At 46.7% G+C, this 22060-nt stretch overlaps 1 long non-coding RNA gene across 1 annotated transcript; it reads left to right on the top strand.

The window, feature by feature from the left end:
• Positions 1 to 6483: 6483 nt before the first annotated feature.
• On the top strand, positions 6484 to 21759 carry LOC123480505 (uncharacterized). Its single transcript, XR_006656541.2, has 5 exons — positions 6484 to 6603; positions 15051 to 15175; positions 15679 to 15767; positions 16605 to 16714; positions 19698 to 21759. It is a non-coding gene; the product is annotated as an uncharacterized lncRNA (long non-coding RNA).
• Positions 21760 to 22060: the final 301 nt, after the last annotated feature.

Raw genomic sequence — 22060 nt, 5'->3', positions numbered from 1 at the left:
AAAATTCTTTTTAGAGAGAGGGAGAAGGAGGGAGAAAGAGAAGGGGAGAAACATCGATGTGAGAGAGAAATATTGATAACGTGACTCTTGTTCACGTCCCTACCAGGGACCAAACCTGCAACCCAGGCATGCGCTCTGGCCGGGAATGGAATTGGCACCTTTCGTTCTGTGAAACGATGCCCAACCAACTGAGCTGCACGGTTCAGGGCTCCCTTTCATTTGAGTTGTTTTGCTTACTAGTGAGGTTGAATATATATTATATTCATGTTTATTAGTAATTTTTAACTTCTTTTGTGAATTGCCCATTCATTTTTTCCATCATTTACTTGAATATTCAACTTCTAATTGGTTTGAATAACTTTCTCAGCAAAAAGAATGTTGTCTCCTTATCTGTTATATGTATGAAAAGTACTTTTTCTAATTTCTTGTTTGCCTTTTAGTTTTGTGTATGGCGCATTATGTCCCAGTATAAATGGCCTGAGGCACGGTGTAGTCAGATTTATTGATCTGTGAGGTGGAAGGGCAGTCCCTCCCACTTTGCCTCCACGCCTGACCAGTTTGCAATTACATAATCTGAACCTCTCCTGTTTCTTTGGGATCTCTCTGCCCCTCCCACCCCACCCTGAGTAGGGCGTGTTCCTTGAGCCTCAGGGTAAGGCTCAGACTATAGCTCTGTCTGTCCATCCCCATAGTCGGGTGAAGAACCCTCTCCTCACCCTGCCTTAGGTCAGCAACCTGAAGTTCAAACCCAATTTGGCAAAGATGATCTGCCTCTGATGTCAACGTTGAGGTCAGCCCAGGTGTTCAGAGCAAGTCCACCCGAAGGCCACTCTGTAGCAAGAATGGTCAAGGCCCGACCCAGATAGCCCACTTGGAGCCCTGCTCCAGCTTCAGTGTTAGTCAGGTCACTGTTAGTCAGGAATCTGACTAACAGTGTTAGGCAGGAACTCTGCCTGAGGCTCTCCTTCCACTGGGGCCGCTCTCTGGCTTTGCCCTAGAGCCAGCTATAATGTGGGCAGCCCTCCTCTGCCTGAGGCCCTGTGAGGAAGGCAGGCAGGCCCACAGGCTAACAAGCACAGTAACTGAGGACCTATTGTATACCAGGCATCTTCACTCAGTTGTCTCTATTCATGGCCTCAACACCCTTGGACGTGTAACTCCCCAACTTTTGGGATGAGAAAACTGAGGCTCAGCGAAGTAGGTTATTAGCCCCAATTCACTCAGCTAGCATGCAAAAAAAAATCTGGGTTTGAATTTATATTCTGTTTGAATCTCCCAGATTGGTACCTCTTCATCCTAAATCCTAAGGGCTTATGCTCTCTCCTTAACTTCTGGGAAAAGGCATACACCAGGGGGCAAATGACTGATACAGATTAACAATACCCTCTTTTCCAGGGCACTCCAACATACGGACCCAAGTATGACCTCTCTCTGTCTCATATGCCCGTCATGGCCTGGGTTGGCCCCAAGCCACAGAAAGTTGGTTTCATTAAACTATTTCTTTTGGGAATTTCCCCTACAGCTGAGGCATTGCCCTCTAGGTGTCATTGGAAAGTTACCAAGAGCCTACTTCTCTACCCTCTCTGCCAGTTGGCTCTTCACCAGACAAGAAGCAAGACAAAGATGTGGCAGCTCTGGGGCTTCGTCTGCCCCTCCCACCCCTAGTTTACATGTGGTTTCTGCATAGCTTCCTTGAAGAGCAGAGGAAGAACTGATGGTAGGGTTGGGGGTAGGGGATGGGGAGACTCCTTGCCAGCCTCATTGTGAGGAGCATGACTTAAAGGGGCCTGATTCCCCAGGGCCAGGCCTGATGTTAATTGAGTGGCATGGGAATGGAAGCAAGGGAGTCCTGCAAAAGCACTGTGGAGTTCCCAGGGGCTGCTTCAATGGACATGGTCCTTCTGGAGGCCTTCAGGCTTGAGGAAAGGGAAATTTGGGCTTTGAATTTCTACAGACTGGATTTTTAAAAATTATATTTTATTGATTATGCTATTATAGTTGTCCCAATTTTTCCCCCTTTGTCCCCCTCTACCCAGCATCCCCACCCCCACTCCCTCAGGCAATTCCCACACCATTGTTCATGTCCATGGGTCATGTGTATAATTAGCTACTTCCATTTCCTTTACTGTACTTTACATCCCCATGGCTATTCTGTAACTACCATTTGTACTTCTTAATCCCCTCACCTCTTCACCTATTCTCTTACACCCCCTATTCTCTTACATTCCCATCTGGCAACCATCAAAATGCTCTCTGTATCCATGATTCTGTCTCTGTTCTTCTTTGCTTAGTTTTTTAGATTCAATTATTGAGCGATATGTATTTATTGCCATTTTTATTGTTCATAGTTTTGATCTTCTTTTCATAAATAAGTCCCTATAACACTTCATATAATAATGGTTCGGTGATGATGAACTCCATTAGTTTTTTTCTTATCTAGTAAGCTCTCTATCTGCCCTTCATTCTAAGTGATATCTTTGCAGGGTAGAGCAATCTTGGCTGTAGGTCCCTGCTTTTCATGACTCTGAATATTTCTTGCCAATCCCTTCTAGCCTGCAAAGTTTTGTTTGAGAAATCAGCTGACAGTCTTATGGGAACTCCCCTGTAAGTAACTAACTGCTTTTCCCTTGTTGCTTTTAAGATTTTCTCTTTATCTTTAACCTTTGGCATTTTAATTATGATGTATCTTAGAGTGGACCTCTTTGTATACATCTTGTTTGGGACTCTGTGCTTCCTGGACTTGCATGTCTATTTAGGCTTAATGTAGTAGGTGTCCTGTAGGGTCCACTGGCACAGGCTCCCCTCTCACCCAAGCTGGGTACTTGAGGCATGCTCTTCATGTGGGCTGAGTACACCCACCTCTTGTAGTTGAGCCTTGGTTGCTGTTGGCAGATCAACAGGAGGGATTTACCCAGGCCAGTCAGTTGCAAGGATTAGCTGTGACCCCTGACACCAACCTCTGCCCTCCATGGAGGATCAGTTGTGTAGGGGGAGGGTGGTGCTGCTCCAACATGGTCTGTAGCTGTCCACTGGGTGCACAGGCTCTGGGGTTTCCCAGGTGGTACAGGCCAAGGTCAGTCCCCACCTGTGTTTTACCCAGGGCCGCCCTGTCTGAGCTATAGAGGAATCTGAGATGGCTGCTACTTGTGCTGGGCTTGGAGATTCCCAGGCAAAGCCGAATTGTGAACCTAGGCTGGCTGCTGCTAGTGCTGGGCCTGGGGCCACTTAGCAAGAGGTATGGGGGCAGGGTGCTCACTGAGGCCAGCTGTTGCTTGCTTGAAAGGATTTAGAAAGTTGTGAAGCTCCAGGAAAAACCAGCCATTCACGTGGAAAAGGTACTGTTAACAGCTGTAAGTTGGGTGGATGGAGCCTCAAGAGTTCTCCAGAGTGGGGCAAACAGTGTTATCCAGGTAACGTAGTCTCAAATATGCACCCACCTGCTGGCTCTGTGGCTCTGCCCACTTTTCTGCCTGGGAGAAAGCTGTCCCCCAGCTCCCACCTTGATGCCAGACACTTCAGTTCCTCCCCTTATGCCACCGGTGCCTTTTAAGCTGCTACCCTGGTGCTGGAGCTCAGAGGGAGTAAGTCTGAGTAAGTCCATATGTCGGTTCTTTAAGAGGAACTACATGGGGTTCCAGCAGTTTCTTCTGCCAGCTTAATCCCTGCTGGTTTTTGCAGTCAGAAGTTGTGGGGACTTACCTTCCTGGCACTGGAACCCTGGGCTGGGGGTCCTTGTGTGGGGCTGGGACACCTTGTCCTGAGATATCCCTCCTGAATTCTTATCCACCACATGTATGTGGTGATGGACCAGCCTGTTCTGAGTCTGTGCCCCTCCTACCAGTCTGGATGGATGTGGTTTCTTTAATTCTGTAGTTGTCAGACTTCCATTCAACTCAATTTCTGCCAGTTCTGAGTGAAGGTCATTCTATAATTTAGTTGTAATTTTGATGCAGTTGTGTGAGGAGACAAGCTGTGTTTACCTGTGCCGCCGTCCTGACCAGAAGACCTGGATTTGAATCCTGGCTCTGCCACAAATCACTAAGTGCTTTGGGGGAAGTGACTTAATCATTCTGAGCCTCTGCTTCCTCATCATAAAATGGAAACATTACCTTTATAATGAACTGTTGCGAGGACCAAAAGGGGCAATAATGAGTCAGTCAGAAAGAGTGCTGGCAGTGTATGCAGTGGGTGAGGTGGGGAAGTGGAGACACAGGTGTGGCCTGCTAGCCATCTCTGGCCTGCTGCAGAGTGCGTGTCAAATGACTAGAAACTCCCTTCTCCCACTTCTGGAAGTCACCCTCCCCCTTCGTTGCTCCCTTCCCTGTGTGTGTGCCTGGATGTTCCCTGTCCTTCTTTGCCCCCAGCCACAAACCCATGTAGCCTGTTAGGGTCTTAGTGAGGTTAACATCTCAAAGGATCCTGGATTCCTACTTACAGGAATCTCATTTCCTCCTGTTTTTGTCTTAGGAGGAACATCACCAAGAGCCTTGGATGGCTGACAGAGAACTCACTTTGGATTAGGGAATATGTCTAAATATATAATTTTGGAAAAAATCTATGCTTAGAAAATGACTGCAAGCCTACATGCTGAAATATGAACAATGGCATTGTGTATATGTTATGACTCAATAAAAATGTATACATTATACACATACATACTATATACGCAGAACTTCATTTCTTTTTTATTAATGTATTTTCCAATGAACACCTCATTTACAATTAGAAACAAATCATACCGAACAATACATTCACACTTGTATATTGTATCAATGTTGCTTTTTCTGAAACCTATATCAGCAGGCAGATCAAGATACAGATTGAAGAGCTCAAATATCTTGCAATCTCTCCTTGTTCATTTTGGTCCTATAAACTCTCAAGTACTTTTGAGAACCTCCAAAAAACCCAACTCAATTTCTCTCCCCTCAACTCAATATCCATTTTCTGAAACCATGCATCCCTTCTCTGTGCCAGGGGCTGGGGGATTATGCTAAAGCCAGGGTGAGCTGCATTCTCAAGTGGCTGGGCAAATATAGGAAGGAAATACATGCCTTTCAGTGGCTGGCGTTTAGAGATGAAAGGATTATATACAGGAAGGAAACAGGTTAAGGAGTAGCTTTTTAGCTGGTCTGTGGATCCCCACAGTGTTCTTACAAGCTTTGCTGAAGTTTGGGATCCCCAGGTGTGCTGTGAGGACCAATGGCCCCTCTGGGGCAGCTCTCTGAGGAGGACCTCTCTTCCCTACTGACTCTGAGGGCAGATTTGTTGAGATCTGGGTCCCTGGAGCGGGTATTCTGGGGAGCAGCCACAAGGCCGGACTTCTGTTGGCATATTCCCCACAGCTTTCCCAGGGCCTGGCAGGAGTGCTGAGCTCAGGGAGCTGGCCCCTGCCCCTGGAGAGCTGCTTCCGGCCCAGAGAGAGAGTGAAGCTGCTGTCCTGGGGCCTCAGAGAGAGGTAGCCTTGGTGACTTAAATCCTGAGGGAAGGAGGGTGTGCCTGCCTGGTAATTCACCTGTGCACTCAACCTTCAGCTGCCCTCACTGGTGGAGGTCAGAGCACCGCCTGCTCCCTGCTACCAAGGAGGTCAGAGAAGCAGGGCCAGGTGTGGAGTTCAGAGACCAGGGTTCCAGCACTGGCTCTGCCACTAATTCTCTGAGGAAACTTAGCAATTCTTGTAACCTAGTATTTATGCATCAGACGCTGTGAGAAAATTGATACATTTTTTTTTTAAGTATTTTCTCTGTTTTACAGATGAGGTAACTGAGGCCTGGAGAGGCTCCATAAATTACACAAAGTCACACAACTGGAATTTCAGTTCAGTTTTCTTTGACTCCAAAGCTCTTTCTGTGTCTCTTCTCTGTCTGTAGACTTCCCATCTCTTCCTCATTCTATAAAGAGACTGGACTTGAAAGGAGGAGGCAGGAAGAAATCCCTTCAGCTGAACAAGCCTTTCCATGCCCCTCACCCACTTGGGGGCTCAATGAGCCACTGGGCCAGGGTTCCCCCACCATGGCTGGGTTTGCACAAAGGCTTCTGGTTACTGGTTACCTGGGGGTTGGGTTCAGAGTGGCTCCATCAGGGGGCCTCAGGCACTCCCTCTCACCCACCTGCACTGCCTCCAGCCCACCCAGTGTTTTTCCTTCCTTTTCCTCCTTCCTTCTTTCCTCCCTCCCTTCCTTTCTTCCTTCTGTTTCTTTTACCTGGGGGGTGGGGGGTGGGGAAGGGGGACAGAAAATCAATTTAAGAAGGCAACTACAAATATAGGGCTTTCTCTAGTGAAAATCCTGATCACAGAAGAAGCTGAGACTGGGGCCTAGTTTCTGCAAACCTTGAGGAATTCTGTAGCGTCTACCTTTTTCCATCTGAAGCTCCCCAAATTCAGGCTTCTTTTCCCCCTGCTGCCCATGGAGAGTGAAGACCACGTGACCTGGCTCCTCTTCTTGTCCAGAGGACACTGCCCCCTGCCAGCATTCTGCAGGTGAACACAGCTGTTCCACAGCTCTTTTGCACTCCTTGCTTCATCATTCTCACACCAGCCTCGGGGCACATAGTTCCACGACTATTTGACAGATGAGAACATCGAGGCCATACCATTTGTTGAAGGTAGGCTTTCCATCTCTGAGTCCTGGCCCTTGGCTTAGGAGTGAGTGACTGTCGCTTCTGGTCTGGTCATTCTATGCCTCTTTCTCCATCTTTCCTGGTTTTCTAGCTGAAGCCATTGGAGTCTGGAATGCAGCCTGTCTTCCTGCATTTCCTAGGGTGGTGCCAGCAGCTCCTGGGCTGGCTCTTCTACAGGAATTGGAGCTACCCTCTGTTCCATTCCTGCAGACAAGAACACCTTTGTTTCTCCCCCAGATGAAATTGGAAACCAGTCAGCCTGCCGAGGGCTTCATCAGAAAATACTTTTCAACCGCTTGCCCTTGTCTCCCTGTACCCCAAGGAGGAAACGACAATCCCCCAGGAGGCCTGCGACGGGAGGTTGGCAGCAAGGCTTTGTCTCAGCCCTTAAGATCATGTGAATCAGGGGAACCAAACACTCATGTTCTCCTTCCAGATAAGATAAAGGTTTCATTTTGTTCTTGTTGGGGAAGGAGCCGACCTTGCCAGGTGCCAAAAATGCTAATGAGGCCCCAAGAGAGGACCTGCCTGGTGGAAAGAACACGGAACTTGGAGTCACAGAGGGCTCTGCTGATTCCCAGAGGTGTGACTTTGGGCAAATCAGGTTGCCCCTTGAGCCTGCCTTGGAGGGTTGATGGGAGGACGATGAGGCAATACTGAAATGCTATGGCCTTAGAAAGATGCTCATGATATATTGGTTTGAAAAAAACAGGTCACAGAAAGATGTGAACAGCAGTCCCCCATTACCGCAACATACAGAAAAATAGCTGAGAGCTGCACGTCATGATGCTCACAGTGCTGACGGTTGGTGATGGGATCATTGGGGTCATATTTTTCCTTTCTACTTCTATTTTCTAACTTTCTTCTTCAGGGGCCATATATGTTATATATTTATCAGCTGTTGCCACAATAATGCTGTATAATGGACTAGCCCCCAAACTCACTGGCTTTTAACACAAGGATTTATGCTCAAGCTGACACATCCTCAGGGCAATTGCAATCTGACTGATCTAGGTTAGGTGTGCTGTTTCTCAGGCTGCAGGGCCATCAGGGCCTGCTCCTCATTGCTCGTCAGGCTTAGGTCTGTTCCACGTGTCTTCATTTGGCTTTGACTGAAGGGACAGCATCTAGGATTTACTTCTCCCAGATCACCAGATTCCAAGACACAAGTCAAATGGTATAAACACATGTGAAGTCTCTGCTTACATCATTTTAATAACATTTCATTGGCTAAAGCAAGTTACATGGACAAGCCAACATCAGTGAGTCAGGGAAGTATATGCCACCCCCAGTAGAAATGGGAGGAGAGTAAATATATGCTGAATAATAACCCAAATTTATTACTTATTACTTTTATAATAAAACAGGCATAATGTGCTTTGTTTTATCTACTATATCTATTCATATTCTCTAAAATCCTGTAGGTTCCTCCAATAAGAAGATAGATGAGCCATTTTAAATCTTATTAGAGGATAGAATAAATGTTAAAGGAATAGTCTGACTCTCTCTTCCTTCATCCTCTCTGATCCTTTAAAATAATCAAACACTATCATTTATAACACCTGCAGTCCCACAAAGGTGGTAGAAAACACCAACACAGGCTCATGGGAATTACAGCTGAAGGCCAGACCTTTGCCATTTCCCACCCAGATCCATCTCAATCCACTTCCTCTTGACTTGCTTTCTTTTGGCATCTCAGTTCATTCAGTCATTCATTCAATATGTATTTCTCGAGCACCTGTCATGTGCAGGCACTCTCCTAGCCATGGGGCCCTTTTGGTGAACAGGGGAAGTATCAAACAAGGGTTTATATTCTAAGGGGAAGGTGGGTGTGTCCTGGGTGTGTGGGGAAATCCTAGTGATGTTGATAATACCAAGTAGTATGAATGCTAAGAAAATAAAATAGGATAGTGTACCAGAGAGTGATAGGGTAGGGGATGGCTACTTTGAATGGTGAAATCAAGGAAGGCTTCCCTGAGGAGGTGTTGTTGAAAGTTACTGTAGGTGCCTCTTGGGACCTGACACTTGTATCTTGGCTCTCTAGACCTTGACTCTGGGACCCATGCAAGAACTTGGCTTGGATTTTCCCCACCAGCTCACTCCTCGCCTTGGACTGCTTTGGGAGCTCTCTTGTCCTAGTTGTCCTTCAGAACCCAACCCAGTTTCCCACTGCCTGACAGATGCCCCAACCAGCTTAGCTAGTCCTCAACAAGTAGGAGGCCCAGAAAACCCTATTAAATCAAGTTGACCACTTAGTGAACTCCTACTGTATACCAAACTAGCAGGCATTTACTGAGCACTTTCTATAAACCAAACCAATAGGCATTTATTGAGCATTTGTTGAATGCCATATCAACAGTCACTTATTGAATGCTTAGCATGTATCCATTCCAACCAGTATTTACTTATTGTGTGTCTGGAATTGAGGAGAACACGAAGATTCCAACATTGCTCTTGTGATTGAGTTGTGGAGACAAATGTTACATGAATGTAGCTATAAAATGCAGGACTTAGTAGAATAAGTGCAATGTTGTACAGAACAGCCTCTAATCCCTTTAAGAATCTAGAAATGGGCCTAGAGATCAGTGTGGAACAGGGTAGCCACAGAAGGCTTCATGGAAGTGAAAGCTGAGTTGGACTTTAGAGGATATGTAGGACTTATAAAAGAGAGATAGGGACTGAGGCCACGTGGCGGGGTCTGGGGTATATGTATTTTGGAACCCCTAGGATATAATTCTGGGCATTGATTATTTGGGCCTAGCATCCACTTCTGTCTGGTTAATCAGCCCTCTTATAACATCCAACTCCTCCGTGCCCGTGCCCCTGTTTCTTCTGGGCCGCAGCTGAATTCCTAGGCAGTCTGTAATGTTTTGCCTGGCTGATCAAGGGCTGATGTCATCTAGTCAGAATAGACAGCCCTGCAAAGAGGTGTCTGAGATACTTTCAGTAGATAAGGACATAAAACCTCTAATAGGATATCCAAGTACAGTGTACTTCTAGTTCAGGTGTCCTCCCACCTCCTAACACAGAAGTCTTTAAAAATGATCGTGTTCATTTTCTTTGCCTAGAGCCTTGAGAGAGCAGCCAGGGCTATTTAGAATTAATTAGATTTGAAATATGGGCTCAATGATCTCTTACTATATTTCTGAAAGCAGGAAGAATGGCATATTATTCCTTTCCTATTCCAACAGCTAACAGTATAGTAATCTACTTTCCGGAAACAGGTCATGAGAAAATCTGAATTTATAAAACGACTTCAATAAGGATCATCATTTTTTCACGCTAAAAATATTTACCCAGTACCCACTCTGTACAGTCTGGGACTGGGGAAAAAGGGAGAATAAACCATAGATTCAGCATTCCTTAAGATAAGGAGTCCTCCCACCCCTTGAATATAAAACGATTCAATTTGTAGAAAGAACCCTTTCTCCTATGGAGGTGCATCTATACCACCTGTAGAATTACTTTAGATTTTGTTTATTTGGGGGTTACAAAGGCTGTGCAAAGCTCAGGAGCCTTTGAACATTGTTGTTGTAGAGGAAATTGTTTAGACCTTGGGAAAATTAAGAACTGAAACTGAGAGGCAGGTGCAAAACAGTCTTGAAGATTCATTCTGAGGGGGAAATAAACCTGCACAGGCTTTCTTCTCCACGGGTGTCCCGGGGAACAGTGAGAAGCAGCAGGGAGGGAGGCACACAGAGTTCTCTGCCATCAGAGAGCCAGCCCCTCTAGAAGGAAGCGAGTGCATTGCAGAAGGGAAGAGGGCCAAGGAGCTCTGTCACATACACGTTTAAGGAAAACCAGGCGGTCAGTTCCACATTTGTCCTAGATGCTTGTGAGTGTGTCATGGCAGGTGGCATATGACACAGAAGAGTGAGCATGGGTTGGCCTGGGCCCAGCCAGCCAGGCACCAGCTGTGTGGCTGTGCTAGCCCCAGTCTCTCAAGAAGCAGACACCCAGGCAGGGTTAGATGTGCAAAGGTTCATTAGGTAAATGCCTGTGTGCAAAAAATGGGGAAGCTGGGAAGCCATCAGAAGTCAGACGGGCAGGACCATGTGAGAGACAGGGAAGGGAGCAAGGCTGGCTGGAAGAGTTAAGACTGCCATGCAGTTCTAAGAAAGGTCAGCAAAGCTAATGGGGGTCCTGGAGCCAAAGCCTCCCGACTTCCAGGCTTGCCACAGACTCCCCACAGCCTGTGGGAAGCATGGCCTCGGTGCGAACACCCTGGGAAAGTTCTCTTACCACTCTGAGCCTCGGTTTCCTCAACTGCAAAATAAAAGTGGTTTAGAGGATTAGATAAGACAGCATATTTAAAGGTTTCAAATGGAGTCATGTGCACAGTAAATGTTCAATGAGTGTAAGTTTCCATCATTCCCTTGTCCTACCCAATCTGGAGGCAACTTCAGCACAGCATCGTGACCTGTGCCCCAGGCCTTCCATCAACTACCCTTCCTCCCACGCCCCCAGCCACACATGCAAGAAGGCAGGTATGTGCCCCAAGGCTGGGGGCTAAGGCCTGTGCTTTAGCAGCCAGACTCCCGAGTCTTTATCATAGAAGACATGGAGCTACCATCCATGAGTTGGCCCTGGGGTGGGAAGGAAGGACACCCCAAGAACATTGATGGCATTCATACTTAGGGGAATTTACAGTATACCTGGAGGGATAAGCTATAACCCTCTCAGAAATGCCCTCAGGGGGGACTTCAGGGAAATTTTGCTACTAGCTACTTAGGGTTGAGGTATAGACTATTCACTGCCCCAGGACTACTGGATATCTTCCCTCAGAGGGAGACTTTGGGGATGGCTGTGCAAACTGTCCCCTCCCCTACATTGCCCACTACTTGCACCTCACCCTCACACTGCTGCCACGCTGTTCTCTCTCTCCCCCCCCATTCACTCTCCCATAAATCCAGGCCTTTGTGCTTCCCATAGTGTTCTTCCCTCCCCTCACTCTCCAAGTGAACCCCTTCTTCCCAAGCCAGCTCAGACATCTCCTCTTCTGAGCAGCCTTCCCTGACCCATTCCTCTTGCTACTGGTTTCAGTCTCCGAGGCATGTCTCTGTGCCTCAGTTTCTGCATCTGGAAATGGGGGGTAATGATGATAACACTGCCATAGCTAATCACAGTATAGTGGCAAAATTTAAATGATAACAATAAAAGCAACTAATAAAGGGCCATATAAGTGAGTGTCACTGTCAGTGACAGGAGTGTACCCAATAGATGCTGGTCAGTGAGCATATAATGTTGTATAGTGTGGGGGGAGAAGCCCGCAGTGTGGCAATATGGCAAAAGCACTGGACTCAGAGGTGGAAGACCCGCTTCTGTTTCTGCTTCTGCTGCTGGGTTACAGGTCCCTGTGCCAACCCACTCTGGCCCTCAGTTTCCTCCTCTGTACATGGGTGTGGCCTCTAAGGGCCCTCCTGGCTATGCTAGCTTGTCTCAGAGGCTCTGGGTCCTGGGCTGTGCAGGCATTTCCAGTTCTGTGAGGCTTTCCCTGGCTTCCAGGCTGGACAGCTCCCATGGTATTTCCGGAGACAGCGGAGGCTCCCAACTCAGCATCTGGACAGCACCTTAGGCTGGGAGGGTGGAAGCCCCGCTAACATCAGGCCTGGCTTCCAGGTGGGGCAATGGAGAGCGGGGAGCTCCCTTCTGGAGGAGGGTAGGCCCCAGTAGTGGTAAGGAACTCCAAACTCTCAGAGGGAAGGCGGGAGGGGTTTGGAAAGATTCTAGCCCCTTAGTGGAGGAGCTCAGAGACTGTGGCTTTTGGAATTTGCTTATAATCTGTAGGGCCAAGATCACCAAAATCATTTAGGTGTCCAACCTGCGGTCCCTGGGCCACATGCTGCTCAGGATGTCTGTGAATGCAGCCCAACACAAAATCGTAAATTTGCTTAAAATATTATGAGATTTGTGTGTGTGTGTGATTACGTGTCACAATGTATTTAATGTGCGGCCCAAGACAACTCTTCTTCTTTCAGTGTGGCCCAGAGATGCCAAAAGGTTGGACAGCCTTGACAGACCTCGATGTCTTGATTGGCCCTCATCCAGATATGAGATACAGGGTTCTCACTAGATGTTATGAATACGAAATATGTTCCTTTGTGATTATTCACAATCTTATTAACAATCAAAGGCTCTATCCCCTACACAGCAATTTCATCATGTCTTTCACTGTGGGAATTGTTTTTAAAAGCCTTTGGTGTGTCTTTGATGCTGGAGCTAGTAATTGGCTATTTGGTTTTAAAGGCTTGGCATTGTTACTGAGTCATAGTTGTTCACTGACATATCTTATTCATTGCTTAATGCCGTTTATAACCCCAAGAGACAACACCAAATGTCTTGTCCTCTTTATGGCAACAGCTGTCTTCGTATCTATCTGCCTTATCTCTGCCATAAAATTATTGCCAGAAAGAGGAGGTAGGATCCTCAAAAAATTAAGCAGAATTATCATACAATCCAACAATTCCTCTTTGAGGTATATACCTGAAAGAATTGAAAGCAGAAACCCGAACAGATATTTGTGCGCCCACGTTCAGAGCAGCATTATTCACAACAGCCGAAGGATGGAAACAATCCAAATGCCCCCCAATAGATGAATGAATAAACACAATGTTGTATATACATGCAATATAATATTATTCAGCCTAAAAAAGGAATGAAATTCTGGTATAGCAGGTCCTCTTTTTGGTCACTTTGTTCAACATCTTTTTTTCATGTCACTGATGATAAAAAAAAAACAACGATTCCTGGCCAGGGCCATTGTCGGTGTGGAATTTGTACATTCTCCCTATGCCTGCCTGGGTTTCCTCCCACTTCCCACAGCCGTGCACAGGAGGTGAATTGGCCTGTCTACATCGTCCCAGTCTGAGTGAGTGTGGGGGTGTGTGCGTATGTCCTGTGATGGAAGGGCGTCCTGTCCAGGGTGGGTCCCGCCTTGCACCCTGAACTGCCAGGATAGGCTCTGGCCCCCTGCACCCCCAAAATGGATTAAGCAGGTCTGAAAAGATTTTTCTTACTTGGCTTTATTAATCTGTCTTAAATGTATATATAGCTCATGTTTATTTCAATGTTTAATATTAGAAGTATTTTGGGTCTTTATTCAGAAGTTGGGTGATGTTTATGTGACTAGAAATATGCCATAGGAACTTAACTCTTGTTTGTGTTAATCAGCCTATGGCAAAATTAGTTTCGGTATAGGTCATTTTGCATAAAGTCACAGTTTCCAAGAACCTATCGAGGACATTAAGTGAACCTTGAAAACATTATGCTAAGTGAAATAAGCTAGACACAAAAGGCCAAATATTACATGATTGAGCTTATAGGAGGTACCTAGAATTGTCAAATTCACAGAAAAAAAGCAGAATGGATGTGACCAGGGGCTGAAGAGAGTGAACAGCCAGCCACTGTTCGATGGGTACAGATCTCGGCACGTGAGATGAAGCAGTTTGGAAGAGAGATGGCCGTGACGGTTGTACGACAGTGTGAATGTACTTACCGCCACTAAACTGTGCACTCAGAAATGGTTAAAATGATGTATTTTATGTTATGTACATTTTACCACAGTAAAAAAGATAAGTTTTTCTTTAAAGAAAGAAGCAGTATAATATAGAGGAAAATACTTTGCAATTTGTGGAGCAATATGAACCAGTTAGCCGTGGTAAACTGGTTAGGATGCAGTATTAACCGCTCTGGTAGAGCAACCATCAAAACTGGGGCTCTCATCTAGGATGTCTCCAGCTGCTTTCTAATCTGTAAAATAGAAAGAAGAGTAGATACAAAAAAGAAACAGCACCCACTAAAAGAGTTGAGAGTTTTTCCTCTGGGAAGTGAGAACCGGGAGTGGGGGGACTGCAGTTTTCCTAACAGGCGCTGTAGAGCAGTAGAATTCTCCAAACTAAGTGCATATCCATATGTTTCACATAAATAAACATAAATTTGGCCTTAGCAGAAGTTAAATTAGAAGGGGGAAATCAAGTATTTGTGATTTTTAAATAAATGTTTAAAGACTTCATTTATTTTTTAGAGAGAGGGGAAGTAAGGGAGAAGAGGAGGGAGAGAAACATCTCTGTGTGAGCCCAGGCGTGTGCCCTGACCGGGAATTGAACGGGGGACCTTTGGATTTACAGGCTGGCACTCAACCCACTGAGCAACACCAGCCAGGGCAATTATTTGTAATTCATTATTTTTTATTTACTATTTAAATTTTTAAAAATTATTTTTCAATTACTAGCTGTTCTGAGTCATTGGCTTTCATTCCATAAAAAACTCAACTAGGCCAATGCAAACCCTGGGTGTGGTTACTGTCGGGGGAGGTCACTGAAGAACACGAGCACCTGTGTTCTTTTGCTCTGCTTGCCAGGTGCCCTGCCCCCGGGTTCTTGGTGTGTCCCCATTGGTGAATGAATCAACTGACCTCCCCGTTTATTAAACAGCCTCACAAATGTCTGGAGCTGAGGCTTGGATTCTCCAGAACTTGGTTCCCACAAGTGAGCTTGCTGATGGACTCTGACAACCTCTGAAAACAGAACCAGACCCAGGATCCAAGGAACCCGACGAGGTGCTCTTTGACTCTCTTCCTAAAACTGTTTGGAGGTCTTGGCCTTTTAATTACAACACTTAGGGTGAAAATGAACTGATAAACTGTGCACATAGGGGTTGGTATATACCAACAAATAAAAGTGAACTTGGTGGTAAGTTGGCATAATTTCTAAACAATATCATTTCACAGGCAATAACTCAACATGCCTGTTCATGTTTTTTAAACAGCTCTATTGAGATGTAACTTCCATACCATATAATACACCATTTAATGTGTACAGTTGGTATATTATATTATTAATTTTTACAAGTGTGGGACAATATATATAACATAAAATTTGCCATTTTTAAGTGTACAGTTCATTTCATCCCTACAAAGACACTTTTTTTTTACAGATGAGAAAACTGAGGCTTAGCATGGTTAGCAAATTCACCTCCAGGAAGCAGCCAGGTAGTTGCAAATCTAAATCCGCCAATCCTACAAGCTGAGCGCTTCTCAGCATGCTGTGTTTCCGTCTATAGGGGCAGAGAGGATCCTCAGAGGTAAACAGTCCAGAGCAGCCAGAGAAGATGGGCTCGTTGATGCCTACAGGAGCCACGGAAACTGCAGAGTATGCTTCGGTCCCTTGTGCCTCCTCCTTTGCCCTCCCTACTTGGCTTTGAACCACAGTTACTTGTGCTCTCATCTGGGCCCCATCACCTGCTCTCCCCTGAGGACACAAATAGGCCACCCTCCTCCTCCTCCTGGGCAAACTTTGTGGAAGAAGGACCCACAACATTCTCTGCTTCTTCATTTCTTATTATTTCTCAATCCACTGAGATGCAGTTCCATCTCCCCTCCCCCACCAGTGTCCCATCTCAGTAACAGCCATCATCCATCCAGGCACCAGAGGCAGATCCTGGGAGCCGTTCCCTGGAATGTAAACTCTACCAGGTCAGAGAGATTTTTTTCTTGATCCTACAATCCAAGCACCTTGAACTGTAGAAGGTACTCACGAAGTATGTGTTAAATGAATGCTTGCCCTCTCCCTATATACTCAAATCATCCCCAAGACATGTCCATTCTGCCTCCTAAAACATTCTCTCATATACTTCTGCTTCCTCCAACAGCTCTGCTGCCACCCTAGTATAATCCCGCCGCATCTCTTGCCTAGACAAGTACAACCACCTCCTCACTGGTCTCTTTTGCTTCAGACATCCCACTATAAGCCATTCCCCAGATCACTAGCCAGCAGATTCTTTAAAAATCCAAATGTCATCTTGCCCTCATCTGCTTAAAATCTTTTAGAGTCCCTGTTGTTACCAAGTTAAATTTTCTGGCATTGGCGGGGGGAGGGGAGGGCAAAGAATGTCTTTTTTTTTTTTTTTTTTAAAGAAATGATTTCCTGACCTCTGTAGCAGAGAGCCAGAGCCCTTGGCTCACCCAGTCCAAAACTTTCTTCCTAAAGGGTGAAGTTGACGAGTTCTTTAACAGAAACCTCCATCAGCTCCCTGCAAAGATGCTGGCCTGGGTGAGGGCCATTTTGGCCTCTTCCATCTCACTGTGGAGTCCATTCAGGTAGCATGGCTTGGGAGTTGCTCTCAAAGGTCTGCAGAGCTGGGAGAAATAAGGGAGGGGAGAGAGCTGCCAGGGAGAGACACCCCACCCTTGCCTGGGATCCTACTTTCCCATCATCCTGAGTCTGCACCCTGATCTGCCTGTGGCCATCCCTGAGGGTCTCCTAGGGACTTGGAAGGCGAGGATCCTAGGCTGCCAGCCAGGGGCAGAGGTCTTTGTCAGGGTGAGCACTGGGGTTCTCTCCCTCCACTGAAGGTAAAGATTCCTGGCTTCAGTTGTTGTAATGAGCTTGGGTCTCTGGAATTTAGATCCTGAGGAGTGAGCCTGGAGTAATGGGAACTGGGGCTACAGTGACTTCTGAGGCCATGCAGGGGAATGAGAGTTTCTGGGGTGTAGGACATAGAGGGATTCAGGCTGCAAGGGTCTTCTTCTGGAATGCTTTGAACTCAGGCTGCAGGAACCCTTAAGAAGTGCCTGGAACTCAGGCACTGGGGATGTCCTAGTGAAGTGACTGAACTGAGCTGTAGGACCTTTTTGTGAAATACTGTAAATTCAGGCTGCAAAGCCTCCCCAGGGACTCATGAATTCAGGCAGAGGGGCTTCTCTGACTGTGAGAATGTCCAGGGGAAGCTACTGGACTCAGGTCCAGTTGTGTGTTTGTGGGGATTGCACTGAACTCAAGGTATGGGGGCTTCTTAGAGAGATCAATGAACCCTGCTTATAGGAGATTTTTGGGAGTTCAATGAACTCAGTGCAAGCCTGGAACTTTGCCTGCATATTCAAAGTACATTTGGCTTCCCTCTGCCACACAAACACAGAGTTGTAGGACCTACAGTTAGGCATGGATTCTCTCTCTTTCCCACACACACACACATTCTCAGCCCCCTCTCCTGGTTTTTCCACATTTTCTTGACCTCTAAACACAGGAGTGCTCAGGGCTCAGGCCTCTCCTCCCAGGCAGTTATTTACACTCACTCCCTAGGGGAATCCCATCCAGTCTCACCACATCAAACAGCACCTGTTCTTTGACAGCTCTCAACTTTGCCTCTCCTGTCAATTCTGGACTCGCTCATATCCAACTGCCTGCTTGACACATCCATCTGGTTGGCTGACAGGCATCTCAAACTCAACATGTCCAAAAACGACTTCCAACCTTCCCTCCCAAACTACTTCCTCCCACAGTCTTCCTCATCTTAATAAATGTCAACTTCATTCTCTCAGTTTCCCATGTCTAGAAACAGAGTCACCTGTGATCCCTTCTTTCACACTCTATCAGCAAATCCTATTGACTCTAGCTGTAAAATATAGTCAGCGTCCAACCACAGATAACTGTCTCCACCATTTCTACCTGGTCCAAGCCATCATCAACTCTTCCTAGGTTATTGCTCTAGCCTTCTGGTTATTGATATAGGTCTCCTTGCCCCCCCTAGTTTATTCACAATGCTGCAGTCAGAACGGGCTTTCCCAAAGACCATAGAGTCATTTATTTTTTCAAAACCTGCCAATGATTTTCATCTCAAAGTAAAAGCCAAAGTTCTTACCGCCAATGCCCCATATGTTTCTCCCCTCCCCCTCTCTTTCCTTATCTCCTATCACTCTTTCCCTTGTTCACTCCACTCCACCCATCCTTGTTTCCTTGCTGCTTTTTTGAATATATCAAGGCCACTCTATCTTGGGATCTGCTTTTGTGTTTGCTTTTACCTCTGCCTGCTATGTTCCTCTTTCAGCTACCCTCTAAGCTCACTCCCCCAGCAGTCAGGTCTCTACTCAAAAGTCACCTTACCGGAGGGATTTTCCTGGTTCCTTGTATAAAAAGGCAAACCTCTTAGACACTCCCCATCCCTTTATCCAGCTTTGTATTTTCTCTGTAGCTCTTATCACCATCTGATGTGCTATAGATTTATTTGCTTATTAGTTCATTTTCTTCCCCCACTAGAAGAAAGATTCCACAAACACAAAGACTTTGTCTGGTTTAGAACTAAATCCCCAGATCCTATAACGTGCCTGGAAAACAGTAGGTGCTCAATAAATATATGTTAAAAGAATGCATAAGTGCTGGGAACCAAGTAAATATTTGTTGAGTTGAATGGTAACCAGATCCCACCCTTGCCCTTTGTGGGTCTCATGGACCTATATCTTCCTTTTCAGAGGAAGATATAGAAAAGAGACAGGAATTTTCTAAATCAGTTACCAAGGCTGTTAGATGGGAAAATCAACACTCAGTGTAAGGGAGGGAGTTCAGGACTTCTAGAACATAGAAGTAATGTGTAATGGGTAATTTCTAGTCTGGAAACAAATACTACTTTGAGTATTTAAAAAGAGAGATGTTAATAAAGAGAACTAGTTATACAAGTGATGAAAGAACCACAAACCCACTGGGGAACATGATGCAACTCAGAGATTAGCAGCAGCAGAAAAGTCACTTCTACTTCTAGGTCAGAAGGTCAGTGGGAGGAGGTTGTCAGGGTGCAGGAACCAGGTACGCCCAAAAATGCTGCAGCCATAGAGGAAAAGTAGAGATGCAGTCAGGAGTGTATGTTAGGGAGAAAGAGCCTCTCCCCTAGTCTCCCTCCAGTGCCTTCCATTGACCAAATATGCAGAAAGCCAGCTGATCTGGAGGCCTGGAAAACACCAGGGTCACTTCCTATAATACAGACCAGGCAGGAGGAAAAGGAATGGCATGGACGGTAAATGGCACAGGCCCAGGACTGACATAGAAACACTCAGTGGTTTCAACAGATGGGAGAAGGAGAACCATGGCAGAGAGGCAGGGGCAGCAGGGCCTGTGCGCCTGAGGCAGAAAGAAAAAAACCTCAGGCCTGAGTTGTAATTTCAGTTTGGACTAAGGCTATAGAAGGTCACGCACACACCATACGTAATTTTTATCACTTGCTGCCAGTCTCAATTCTGGTGGCTGCTTTATAGAGAGGAGCCTGGGGCTCCTGGCTGAGTTTCCAACATGCTTCTGCCCTTCTCTTTCTAGGTTGAAGCTGCTCTGCTATTGGACACCAATCCCAGGCATTTCCCTTAAGAGCTCTTTATCATGTGACAGGCACCACATTAGTATTGTCCATAGGACCCTGATAGCACTCAGAGTATCTACTATTACTGTGGCAGTGGAGGACAGCAGAACACGCCCCAGGTGCAAATGGTACCTTTGATTTAGCAAAAGCACCCTTCAAAATCTTCATTACACTTGATGTCCTCACCTCCTGAAGAGGGATTCAGCCTCAGTGGAGTCAGGACCAATGAGTACCTTTATGAGGAAGAAGGCTTATGTTAAGGAAGAAATTTTAACAACTAGAGCTGCAGCAATGGAACCAGCTGTCTTTGAAAGGAGTGAGGTTTCTGTTGCATGGCATATTCTGGCAAGGGTCTGTCAAAAATGTGGAGGGGAAGCCTGTAGTAGTGAACTTGGCTGATTGCCTTCTCCATTGCCTCTAACTCAGCCCAACTCTGAATTCTGTAGGTGGTCATCCAGCTTGTTTCCTTCTGACCCTCTGCTTTGGACACATCCTTCTGCAGATTGAGGCCATGCCCAAGTTCCATGATCCTGACCAGGGAGCATCTGAGGGGAGGGGAGGATTGCACTACCCACTCAATGGGCCTTTCCCTTCCAGCCTAGCTTTGGGTTGAGGAAACTGGCCCTTAATAATGAAGGGTTAGAGAAAAAGGAGATGTGACAACAAAAATGAGGTTGGAGTGATGTGCTTTGAAGATGGAGGAAGGGGCCATGAGCCAAAGAATGCAGGCTGCCTCTGGAAGCTGGAAAGGTAAGAAAACAGATTCTCCCAGAACCTCTGGAAAGAGTGAAAAAAGGCATCCCTACTGACATCCTTGATTTTAGCTCCATAATGGAACAGCGGGGTCTGGCCAGATCACTGGGAAACGGGGAAACCCCAATCCAGCATGAGATGCTGCCCTCCACCCCCAGGAGAAGGCAGGGAGCGGGGAGAAACCCTGAGGAGGCAGACTGAAACAGCAGCTGGAGAAGGGAAGGGCCTCTGCAGAGGAGGCTGCTCTCAAGGCAACAGTAAACAAACCAGCATGCACTGCCCCGGCCACTGGGCAGCTCGTGACTCAGCCAGAGGGAGCTTGCCCTGAGGCTGTGCAGGCTGAAAAGGTCAAAATACACGTGTATGGTGGAGGTCAGCAGGCCACAGCAGTAGCTGGTTGCCCTGCCCCAGACCGAGACATTTGTGCCCTTGCTCATGACTGGAGACCTTGCTCCCTTGAGGAACATAACATGGAAGCCGGAAGAGGGGCGAAGACAAACATGGCCGATATTAGCACATATTGGTTGAAAAGCTGGACAGTCCCATGGTGTGTGGGATTTGGGGAGGGGACTTTAAAACAGAATGCAGACAGAAGTCTCTCTTTCTTCTCCCTGCATGGTTGGGAGCACCCAGGGCTGAGGCCTTGCACGGTAGGAAGCCAGCTCACAGAGGCGGGGCCCCGTGCTGCATTGTGCTTCCACAGAATGAGCCTTGCTCGCCCTGAGAGCAGCACACGGGGGCTGGGAGCAGCACATGGAGGCATGAGCTGGGAACATTTCTCTGCCTCAGGTGCACAGGAAGCCTCCTGTGCCAGGGCGCCGTGGATGGAACTTCCCCTGCATGGCCATCTAGAGTGATCTGGCAGTGCACCCCAGACCCCAGGAGAGAGGGAAAGCTTCACAGGGTGATGGCGACACTAGAACCCACATGTGCGCACCACAGAGAGAGCGCCTGAGGATGGAGACCTGTTCATGTAGCTGCCATGGGATAGAAGAGGATAGATGAATTGGGGAGAGATGTCTGGATGCTGACTCTGATCCTGGGGTGGCTGGCTTTCTGTGCTTTGCAGAAGAGGTTGACTTTGAGCAGAAATGCTCTCAGCCCCTTTAAGTTAGGTAGCCTGTTAAAGAAAACCTCTTTCCTTTCCCACAAATCTTTGTCTAATGCTTGTACATGGCAGCAAATGGCCGGACTCCAGTCTTCCCTGTTACAATAAGACCCATTTCAGGCTCCTGACCTCCAGAACTGTGAGATAATAAATTGTTTTAAACCATGAAATTGTGGTAATTTATTATTAAAACAGGAAACTAATACAGAGGACTTATGACCAAGTCTCAGGACAACTGGCACACAGCCTGCTGGTCAGTAGGAAGTCCATTTCCCGCCAGGAGGGGGTGAACGTAGTGGTGAAAAACGTGGACCTTGGAGGCATGTAGGCTTGGATTCAAATCCCACCTTTGCTACATTACACAATATCTCAGAGCCTCATTTCCTTATCCATAAAATGGGAGTGTCAACACCCACCTTGCCCACACTGCTTGTGAAGGCGAAATAAAATGTGCAGGCGAAG

Source organism: Desmodus rotundus, chromosome 7 (assembly GCF_022682495.2).
Source record: "Desmodus rotundus isolate HL8 chromosome 7, HLdesRot8A.1, whole genome shotgun sequence".
Taxonomy (NCBI): domain Eukaryota; kingdom Metazoa; phylum Chordata; class Mammalia; order Chiroptera; family Phyllostomidae; genus Desmodus; species Desmodus rotundus.
Note: the sequence above shows the minus strand (reverse complement) of the source record. Positions and strands in the feature narration are given on the sequence as shown.